The 11,882-nt window shown below is 56.4% G+C and overlaps 1 long non-coding RNA gene across 1 annotated transcript; it reads left to right on the top strand.

Moving 5' to 3' along the window:
- Positions 1-276: 276 nt before the first annotated feature.
- On the top strand, positions 277-2,354 carry LOC139826905 (uncharacterized). Its single transcript, XR_011737015.1, has 3 exons — positions 277-396; positions 1,938-1,995; positions 2,214-2,354. It is a non-coding gene; the product is annotated as an uncharacterized lncRNA (long non-coding RNA).
- The last annotated feature ends 9,528 nt before the right edge of the window (positions 2,355-11,882 follow it).

Here is an 11,882-nt window from a genome sequence, read left to right as displayed (position 1 = left end):
GCCCCGAACCCCCGGGGGTTTCTCAGCATCAGCAGCCACTTCACTCCCCCCAATTTAACTCTTTGTGTCCCTTTTCCAGGCTCTTTGGGAGCCCGGGTGTCCTGGGGCCGCTCTGGTTTTTGCTCCGGGGTGTTTGGAGCCCGGTGACCATGGACCTGTTTCCCTTGGGCGACGAGCTGCGTGGCTTTGCCCAGAGCCCCGGGCTGCTCTGCGGGGAAGCGCTGGAGCCCGACCTGGAGCCCAGTCTGAGCCTGGAGCCCGACCTGAGCCTGGAGCCCGACCTGGAGCCCAACCTGAGCCTGGAGCCCAACCTGAGCCTGGAGCCCGACCTGAGCCTGGAGCCCAACCTGAGCCTTGAGCTCAGTATTTACTACTGATCAGTATTTAGTAATGATGGTCAGTATTTATTAATGATGATCAGTATTTATTAATGGTGATCAGTAATTATTAATAACGGCTAGTATTTATTAATGACGCTCAGTATTTATTAATGATGGTCAGTATTTATTAATGATGGTCAGTATTTATTAATGACGATCAGTATTAGTGGTGATCAGTAATTATTAATAACGGTATTTATTAATGACGATCAGTATTTATTAATGATGGTCAGTATTTATTAGGGACAATCAGCATTTATTAATGATGGTCAGTATTTATTAATGACGATCAGCATTATTAATAAGGATCAATATTTATTAATGGTGATCAGTATTTATTAATAACGACCAGTGTTTATTAGTGATGGTCAGTATTTATTAATGGTGATCAGTATTTATTAATGATGGTCAGTATTTATTAAGGACGATCAGTATTTATTAATGGTGATCAGTAATTATTAATAACAGTCAGTATTTATTAATGACGATCACTATTTATTAATGATGGTCAGTATTTATTAATGACGATCAGTATTATTAATGATGATCATTATTTATTAATGATGATCAGTATTTATTAATAACAATCAGTATTTATTAGTGACAGTCAGCATTTATTAAGGACAGTCAGTATTTATGAATGGTGGTCAGTATTTATTAAGGACATCAGTATTTATTAATGATAGTCAGTATTTATTAAGGACAATCAGTATTTATTAATGATGGTCAGTTTTTATTAATGGTGATCAGTATTTATTAATAAGGATCAGTATTAATGATGATCAGTATTTATTAATGATGGTCAGTATTTATTAATGACAATCGGCATTATTAATAAGGATCAATATTTATTAATGGTGATCATTTATTAATAACGATCAGTATTTATTAGTGATGGTCAGTATTTATTAATGGCGATCAGTATTTATTAATGATGGTCAGTATTTATTAATAGCGATCAGTATTTATTAATGACAATCAGTATTTATTAATGATGGTCAGTATTTATTAATAACGATTGGTATTTATTAATGATGATCAGTATTTATTAATGATGGTCAGTATTTATTAATGATGATCAGCAATATGAATAAGGATCAATATTTATTAATGGTGATCAGCATTTATTAATAATGATCAGTATGTATTAATAACGATCAGTATTAATGATAACCAGTATTTATTAATGATGGTCAGTATTTATTAATGGCGATCAGTATTTATTAATAACGATCAGTATTAATGATGATCAGTATTCATTAATGATGATCAGTATTTATTAATGACAATCAGCATTATTAATAAAGACCAATATTTATTAATGGTGATCAGCATTTATTAATAATGATCAGTATTTATTAATGATGGTCGGTATTTATTAACGGCGATCAGTATTTATTAAGGATGATCAGTATTTACTAATGACGGTCAGTATTTATTAACGGTGGCTGGTATTTATCAACAATCGGTATTGATTAACGGTCGCTATCTATTAATGATGAGCATTTATTAACGGCAGAGCAACCCCTGCCCGCCACCGTTGCTTCTCTCGTGCAGGGTGGGAACATCTACCGCCTGCCGACCGCGGCTGGGAGGAAAACGCCTGCGCCGGGCGGTGAGTGAACCCGTGGGAGCTTGAGGGCACGTTTGCCTTAAATCCTTGTTATTTAACCCTTTTGGCTTGAAACCTTTGAGACCGAACGCCGATTGATTCCACCGGGCAAGCTCCACCTGCCTGGAGCTTCAGTGCCGACTACGCCATCTGTTCTAAAAGCGCCGTGACTTTATCATGTTGATTTTTTTACCTATTTATCCTGATTTTTGTCACTTTAGCCGCTTGGCGGCTACTCCGGTTGAGGATGGCGGCGTCTCCATGTGCCGGAACCACGGGTGGTCGGTGGACGCCGAGAGGGGGCAGGTAACGGGCACCCATGGGTGCTGCTCATTGAGCGGGGATCTGAGCGAAGGCGGCGAGGGGGACGGCGGTGCCGTCGAAGCCCTTTGCGGGGGTCGTTACCAAATTGTGCGTAACTGGATGATTTGTGAAAGTCGCTGCCGATTGAGTGGAGACGACGGGGTGAGAAAACGAGAAACAGGGAATCGCTGCGGTGTAAAGATTCGCGTTGCGCGCTCCCGCCCGGTTTGGGTCGTGTTTAGCGTAGCGGGTTTTATTATCCTCGTTATATAATGGAGAAATAATTGGGAAGAGCAGTTTGCAAAGCGCTTTGATATCCTCCAGCGCCACCGACGCTCCCGGTTCCGTTTGTGCTCAGGTGCGCGACGCGGGCGATGCAAACACCGCGAAACCATCGTTGGGAGATGGAAACGGCGCCTCCGAACCCCCGACGCTGTCCGAAAACCCCCCTGGTGATCCCGGTGTTGGTTCCAGTGACAAGGAACGAGGTGGGTGAGGAGTACTTGGATGGTTGTGCGATGATTCGGCAACCGGCGGTGCCGGAGTCGCTTCCCAGAGCACCCGTGTGTGTGTCCCTGGCTGAACCAAGGGTGCTACGTGCCCCAGAACCCCCCAAATTACACCCAAATAACACCCAAATACACCCGGGAGTAACCCTAAGGACCCAGTAGTTGGGGGGTGTCAAGGGTTAAGATCGTGAAACTGTGGGGACCCCTAATGTCCCCAGGGGCCATTGTGACATCCTGGGGACCCTGCATTGTCCCCAGGGCCATTGTGACACCATGGGGACCCACTTTGTCCCCAGGGCCCATTGTGACGTCTCAGGATCCCCCATTGTCCCCAGGGCCCATTATGACATTCTGGGGACCCCAAATGTCCCCAGGGCCCATTGTGACATTCTGGGGACCCCCTTTGTCCCCAGGGCCCATTGTGACATCCCAGAACCCCAATTTGTCCTCAGGGCCCATTGTGACATCCTGGAGACCCCCTTTATCCCCAGAGCTCGTTGTCGCACCATGGGGACCCCCTTTGTCACTGGGGCCCATTGTGACATCCCAGGACCCCCCATTGTCCCCAGGGCCCATTGTGACACCGTGGGGACACCGCCTTTTCCCCAGGGCCCATTGTGACGTCTCAGGACCCCCTTTGTCCCCAGGGCCCACTGTGGCACCATGGGGACCCCCTTTGTCCTCTGGGCCCATTGTGACATTCCAGGACCCCACTTTGTCCCCAGGGCCCATTGTGACACCGTGGGGACCCCCCTTGTCCCCAGGGCCCATTGTGACAATTAAGGGACCCCCTTTGTCCCCAGGGCCCATTTTGACATCCCAGGACCCCACTTTGTCCCCAGTGCTCATTGTGAAATTCTGGGGACCCCCCTTGTCCTCAGGGCTCATTGTGACAGCCGAGGACCTTACTTTGTCCCCAGGGCCCATTGTGACATCCCAGGACCCCCCACTGTCTCCAGTGCCCATTGTGACATCATGGGGACCACCCTTTTTCCCCAGGGCTCATTGTGACGTCCCAGGACCCCTCGTTGTCCCCAGGCCCCATCGTGACATCCTGGGGACCCCCCTTGTCTCCAGGGCCCATAGTGGCACTGTGGGGACTCATCACTTGGGCCCATTGTGACATCCTGGAGACCCCCCTTTATCCCCAGGGCCCATTGTGACACCGTGGAGACCCCATTTGTCACTGGGGCCCATTGTGACATCCCAGGACACCCCATTGTCCCCAGGGCCCACTGAGACATCCCGGCGACCACCCTTTGTCCCCAGGCCCATTATGCACATTCAGGGGACACCCCTTTGTCCCCAAGGCCCATTGTGACATCCTGGGGAGACCCCATTGTCCCCAAGGCCCATTGTGGCACCATGGGGACCCCCTTTGTCCCCAGTGCCCATTGTGACATCTTAGGACCCCACTTTGTCCCCAGGGCCCATTGTGACATCCCAGGAGCCACCGTTGTCCCCAGTGTCCATTGTGGCATCCTGGGACCCCCGTTGTCCCCAGGGCCCATTGTGGCACCATGTGGACCCCCTTTTTCCCGAGGGCCCATTATAACGTCCCAGGACCCCCCATTGTCCCCAGGGACCATTGTGACACTGTGGGGACCCCCTTTGTCCCCAGGGCCCATTGTGACATCCTGGGGAATCCCTTTGTCTCCAGGGCCCATTGTGACGTCCCAGGACCCTGCTTTGTCCCTGGGGCCCATTGTGACATCCTGGGGAACCGCTTTGTCCCCAGGACCCATTGTGACGTCCCAGGACCCCCCCTTGTCCCCAGGGCTCATTGTGATGTCCCAGGATCCCCATTGTCCCCAGAGCCCATTGTGATGTCCTGGGAACCCCCTTTGACCCCAGGGTCCATTGTGACACCATGGGGACCCCCTCTTGTCCCCAGGGCCCATCGTGGCACCGTGGGGACCCCCTTGTCACTGGGGACCCATTGTGACACTATGGGGACCCCCCCTTGTCCCCAGGGCCCATTGTGACATCCTGGGACCCCCCTTTGTCCCCAGTGCTCATTGTGAAATCCTGGGGACCCACTTTGTCCCCAGGGCCCATTGTGGCACCATGGGGAGCGCCTTTGTCACTGGGGACCATTGTGACATTCCAGGATTTTACTTTGTCCCCGGGGCCCATTGTGACATCCTGGGGATCCCCCTTTGTCGCCAGGGCCCACTGTGACACCGTGGGCACCCTCTTTGTCCCATGGGCCCATTGTGACCTTCAAGGGACCCCCCATTGTCCCCAGGGCCCATTGTGACATCCTGGGTACCCCCTTTGTCCCCAAGAAGCATTGTGACATCCTAGTACCCCCCGCAGTCCCCAGGGCCCATTGTGACATCCTGGGGATCCCTTTGGCCCCAGGGCCCATTGTGACAGGGCGGGGATCCCCCTTGTCCCCAGGGCCCATTGTGAAACCGTGGGGACCCTCTTGTCCCCAGGGCCCATTGTGGCACCGTGGAGACCCCCCCTTTGTCTCCAGTGCCCATTGTGACATCCTGGGGACCCCCTTTGTCCCCAGTGCTCATTGTGACAGGGTGGGACCCCCCTTGTACCCAGGGCCCATTGTGACATCCTGGGGACCCCCTTTGTCCCCAGGGCCTATTGTGACATCCTGGGGAGTCCCCTTTATCCCCAGGGCCCATTCTGGCACCATGTGGACCCCCTTTGTCCCTAGGGTTCATTGTGACATCCCAGGACCCCCATTGTCCCCAGGGCCCATTGTGAACAACCTGGGGACCCCCCTCTTTCCCCGGGCCCATTGTGGCGTCCCAGGATGCTTCGTTGTCCCCTGGGCCCATTGTGACATCCCGGGGACCCCTTTTGTCCCCAGGGTCCATTGTGACATCCTGGGGCCTCCCTTTGTCCCCAGGGCCCATTGTGACATCGCAGGAGCCCCCATTGTCCCAAGGGCACATTGTTACATCCTGGGGACCCCCTTGTCCCCAGGGCCCATCGTGGCACCGTGGGGACCCCCCCTTTGTCTCCAGTGCCCATTGTGACATCCTTGGGACCCCCCTTGTCCCCAGGACCCGTTGTGACATCTTGGGGACCCCTATGTCACCAGAGCCCATTGTGATATCCTGGGGAGCCCCCTTTGTCCCCAGGGCCCATTGTGCACATCCTGTGGACCCCTCTTTGTCCCCAGGGCCCATTGTGATATCCTGGGGAGCCCTCTTTTTCCCCAGGGCCTATTGTGACATCCCAGGACCCCCCATTGTCCCCAGGGCCCATTGTGACACCGTGGAGACCCTCCTTGTCCTCAGGGCCCATTATGACATTCAGGGGACTCCTCTTTGTCCCCAGGGCCTATTGTGACATCCTGGGGACCCCCCTTTTCTCCAGGGCCCATTGTGACGTCCCAGGACCCCCTGTTGTTCCCCCGGCCCATTGTGAAATCCTGGAGACACCCTCTTTTTCCCCAAGGCCCATTGTGACATCCCACGACCCCCCATTGTCCCCAGGCCCCATTATGCACATCCTGCGGTCCCCCTTTATCCCCCGTCCCCATTCTGACACTGTGGGGACCCCCGTTGTCCCCAGGACCCATTGTGACATCCTGGGGAGCCCCTTTGTCCCCAGGGCCTATTGTGACATCCCAAAATCCCCCATTGTCCCCAGGGCTCATTGTGACACCGTGGGGACCCCCCCTTTTTCTCCAGTGCCCATTGTGACATCCTGGGGACCCCCCTTTGTCTCCAGGGCCCATTGTGACGTTCAGGGGAACCCCCTTTGTCCCCAGGGCCCATTGTGACATCCTGGGGACTCACTTTGTCCCCAGGGCCCATTGTGACATCCCAGGACCCCCCATTGTACCCAGGGCCCATTGTGACATCCTGGGAACCCCCTTGTCCCCAGGGCCCATCGTGGCACCGTGGGGACCCTCCCCTTTTGCTCCAGTGCCAATTGTGACATCCTTGGGACCCCTCTTGTCCTCAGAGCCCATTGTGACATCCTGGGGAGACCCCTTTGTCCCCAGGGCCCATTGTGACATCCCAGGACCCCCCATTTTCCCCAGGGCGCATTGTGACATCCTGGGGACCCCCTTTGTCCCCAGGGGCCATTGTGACATACCAGGACCCACCCTTGTCCCCAGAGTCCATTGTGACATCCTGGGCAGCCCCCTTTGTCCCCAGGCCCATTGTGACATCCTGGGGACCCTGTTGTCTCAAGGGCCCATTGTGACACCGTGGGGACCCCCTTTGTCACTGGGGCCCATTGTGGCATACCAGGACTCCACTTTGTCCCCAGGGCCCATTGTGACATCCTGGGGACCCCTTTGTCCCCAGGCACCATTGTGACAGGGCGGGACACCCCTTGTCTCCAAGGCCCATTGTGACATCATGGGGATCCCATTTGTGCCCAGGGCCCATTGTTACATCCTGGGGACCCCCTTTGTCCCTAGGGTTCATTGTGACATCCCAGGACCCCCATTGTCCCCAGGGCCCATTGTGAACAACCTGGGGACCCCCATTTTTCCCCGGGCCCATTGTGGCGTCCCAGGATGCTTCGTTGTCCCCTGGGCCCATTGTGACATCCCGGGGACCCCTTTTGTCCCCAGGGTCCATTGTGACATCCTGGGGCCTCCCTTTGTCCCCAGGGCCCATTGTGACATCGCAGGAGCCCCCATTGTCCCAAGGGCACATTGTTACATCCTGGGGACCCCCTTGTCCCCAGGGCCCATCGTGGCACCGTGGGGACCCCCCCTTTGTCTCCAGTGCCCATTGTGACATCCTTGGGACCCCCCTTGTCCCCAGGACCCATTGTGCACATCCTGTGGACCCCTCTTTGTCCCCAGGGCCCATTGTGATATCCTGGGGAGCCCTCTTTTTCCCCAGGGCCTATTGTGACATCCTGGGGACCCCCTTTGTCCCCCGGGCCCATTGTGACATCCTGAAGACCCCCTTTGTCCCCAGGGCCTATTGTGACATCCCAGGACCCCCCCTTTTCTCCAGGGCCCATTGTGACGTCCCAGGACCCCCTATTGTCCCCAGAGCCCATTGTGACATCCCAGGACCCCCATTGTCCCCAGGCCCCATTATACACATCCTGGGGTCCCCCTTTATCCCCAGGGCCATTGTGACACCATGGGGACCCCCTTTGTCCCCAGGGCCCATTGTGACGTCCCAGGATGCCCCATTGTCCCCTGGGCCCATTGTGAAATCATGGGGACCCCCTTTGTCCCCAGGGCCTATTGTGACATCCCAGGACCCCCCATTGTCCCCAGGGCCCATTGTGACACCGTGGAGACCCTCCTTGTCCTCAGGGCCCATTATGACATTCAGGGGACTCCTCTTTGTCCCCAGGGACTATTGTGACATCCTGGGGACCCCCCTTTACTCCAGGGCCCATTGTGACACCGTGGAGACCCCATTTGTCACTGGGGCCCATTGTGACATCCCAGGACACCCCATTGTCCCCAGGGCCCACTGAGACATCCCGGCGACCACCCTTTGTCCCCAGGGCCCATTATGCACATTCAGGGGACACCCCTTTGTCCCCAAGGCCCATTGTGACATCCTGGGGAGACCCCATTGTCCCCAAGGCCCATTGTGGCACCATGGGGACCCCCTTTGTCCCCAGTGCCCATTGTGACATCTTAGGACCCCACTTTGTCCCCAGGGCCCATTGTGACATCCTGGGGACCACCTGTGTCCCCAGGGCCCATTGTGACATCCCAGGAGCCACCGTTGTCCCCAGGGCCCATTGTGACATCCTGGGGACCCCCTTGTCCCCAGTGTCCATTGTGGCATCCTGGGACCCCCGTTGTCCCCAGGGCCCATTCTGGCACCATGTGGACCCCCTTTTACCCGAGGGCCCATTATAACGTCCCAGGACCCCCCATTGTCCCCTGGGCCCATTGTGACATCCTGGGGTCCCCCTTTTGTCCCCTGGGCCCATTGTGACACCATGGGTACCCCCTTTGTCCCATGGGCCCATTGTGACATCCTGAAGACCCCCTTTGTCCCCAGGGCCTATTGTGACATCCCAGGACCCCCCCTTTTCTCCAGGGCCCATTGTGACGTCCCAGGACCCCCTATTGTCCCCAGAGCCCATTGTGACATCCCAGGACCCCCCATTGTCCCCAGGCCCCATTATACACATCCTGGGGTCCCCCTTTATCCCCAGGGCCATTGTGACACCATGGGGACCCCCTTTGTCCCCAGGGCCCATTGTGACGTCCCAGGATGCCCCATTGTCCCCTGGGCCCATTGTGAAATCATGGGGACCCCCTTTGTCCCCAGGGCCTATTGTGACATCCCAGGACCCCCCATTGTCCCCAGGGCCCATTGTGACACCGTGGAGACCCTCCTTGTCCTCAGGGCCCATTATGACATTCAGGGGACTCCTCTTTGTCCCCAGGGACTATTGTGACATCCTGGGGACCCCCCTTTACTCCAGGGCCCATTGTGACGTCCCAGGACCCCCTATTGTTCCCAGGGCCCATTGTGACATTCTGGGGACCCCAAATGTCCCCAGGGCCCGTTGTGACATCCTGGGGACCCCCTTTGTCCCCAGGGCCTATTGTGACATCCTGGGGAGTACCCTTTATCCCCAGGGACCATTATGACACTGTGGGGATCTCCTTTGTACCCAGGGACCATTGTGACACTGTGGGGACCCCCTTTGTCCCCAGGGCCCATTGTGACATCCTGGGGACCCCCCTTGTCCCCAGGGCCCATTGTGAAATCCGGGGAACCCCCTGGTCTCCAGGGCCCATAGTGGTACCGTGGGGACTCGTCCTGTCACTTGGGTCCATTGTGACACCATGGGGACCCCGCCTTTGTCTCCAGTACCCATTGTGACATCCTGGGGACCCCTTTGTCCCCGGGGCCCATTGTGACATCCTGGGGACCCCCCTTTGTCCCCAGGGCCCATTGTGACATCCCAGAACCCCAATTTGTCCTCAGGGCCCATTGTGACATCCTGGGGACCCCCTTGTCCCCAGGGCCCATCGTGGCACCGAGGGGACCCCCCCCCCCCCCCAGTCCCCAGGGCCCATTGTGGCACCATGGACACCCCCTTTGTCCCCAGGGCCCATTGTGACATCCCAGGACCCCACCTTCTCCCCAGGGTCCCTTCTGACAGGGTGGGGACCCCCCTTTCTCCCCAGGGCTCATTGTGACGTCCCAGGACCCCTCGTTGTCCCCAGTGCCCATTGTGACATCCTGGGGACCCCCCTTGTCCCCAGGGCCCATTGTGAAATCCGGGGAACCCCCTGGTCTCCAGGGCCCATGGTGGTACCGTGGGGACTCGTCCTGTCACTTGGGTCCATTGTGACACCATGGGGACCCCGCCTTTGTCCCCAGTACCCATTGTGACATCCTGGGGACCCCTTTGTCCCCGGGGCCCATTGTGACATCCTGGGGACCCCCCTTTGTCCCCAAGGCCCATTGTGACACCGTGGGGACCCCACTTCTTTCCAGGACCCATTGTGGCATTCTGGGGACTTCCTTTGTCCCCAGGGCCCATTGTGACATCCTGGAGACCCCCTTTATCCCCAGAGCTCGTTGTCGCACCATGGGGACCCCCTTTGTCACTGGGGCCCATTGTGACATCCCAGGACCCCCCATTGTCCCCAGGGCCCATTGTGACACTGTGGGGACCCCGCCTTTTCCCCAGGGCCCATTGTGACGTCTCAGGACCCCCTTTGTCCCCAGGGCCCACTGTGGCACCATGGGGACCCCCTTTGTCCTCTGGGCCCATTGTGACATTCCAGGACCCCACTTTGTCCCCAGGGCCCATTGTGACAATTAAGGTACCCCCTTTGTCCCCAGGGCCCATTTTGACATCCCAGGACCCCACTTTGTCCCCAGTGCTCATTGTGAAATTCTGGGGACCCCCCTTGTCCTCAGGGCTCATTGTGACAGCCGAGGACCTTACTTTGTCCCCAGGGCCCATTGTGACATCCCAGGACCCCCCACTGTCTCCAGTGCCCATTGTGACATCATGGGGACCACCCTTTTTCCCCAGGGCTCATTGTGACGTCCCAGGACCCCTCGTTGTCCCCAGGCCCCATCGTGACATCCTGGGGACCCCCCTTGTCTCCAGGGCCCATAGTGGCACTGTGGGGACTCATCACTTGGGCCCATTGTGACATCCTGGAGACCCCCCTTTATCCCCAGGGCCCATTGTGACACCGTGGAGACCCCATTTGTCACTGGGGCCCATTGTGACATCCCAGGACACCCCATTGTCCCCAGGGCCCACTGAGACATCCCGGCGACCACCCTTTGTCCCCAGGGCCCATTATGCACATTCAGGGGACACCCCTTTGTCCCCAAGGCCCATTGTGACATCCTGGGGAGACCCCATTGTCCCCAAGGCCCATTGTGGCACCATGGGGACCCCCTTTGTCCCCAGAGCCCATTGTGACATCCCAGGACCCCCCATTGTCCCCAGGCCCCATTATACACATCCTGGGGTCCCCCTTTATCCCCAGGGCCATTGTGACACCATGGGGACCCCCTTTGTCCCCAGGGCCCATTGTGACGTCCCAGGATGCCCCATTGTCCCCTGGGCCCATTGTGAAATCATGGGGACCCCCTTTGTCCCCAGGGCCTATTGTGACATCCCAGGACCCCCCATTGTCCCCAGGGCCCATTGTGACACCGTGGAGACCCTCCTTGTCCTCAGGGCCCATTATGACATTCAGGGGACTCCTCTTTGTCCCCAGGGACTATTGTGACATCCTGGGGACCCCCCTTTACTCCAGGGCCCATTGTGACGTCCCAGGACCCCCTATTGTTCCCAGGGCCCATTGTGACATTCTGGGGACCCCAAATGTCCCCAGGGCCCGTTGTGACATCCTGGGGACCCCCTTTGTCCCCAGGGCCTATTGTGACATCCTGGGGAGTACCCTTTATCCCCAGGGACCATTATGACACTGTGGGGATCTCCTTTGTACCCAGGGACCATTGTGACACTGTGGGGACCCCCTTTGTCCCCAGGGCCCATTGTGACATCCTGGGGACCCCCCTTGTCCCCAGGGCCCATTGTGAAATCCGGGGAACCCCCTGGTCTCCAGGGCCCATAGTGGTACCGTGGGGACTCGTCCTGTCACTTGGGTCCATTGTG

The sequence above is a fragment of the Patagioenas fasciata genome, unplaced genomic scaffold, assembly GCF_037038585.1.
Source record: "Patagioenas fasciata isolate bPatFas1 unplaced genomic scaffold, bPatFas1.hap1 Unplaced_82, whole genome shotgun sequence".
In the NCBI taxonomy this organism is placed as follows: domain Eukaryota; kingdom Metazoa; phylum Chordata; class Aves; order Columbiformes; family Columbidae; genus Patagioenas; species Patagioenas fasciata.
Note: the sequence above shows the minus strand (reverse complement) of the source record. Positions and strands in the feature narration are given on the sequence as shown.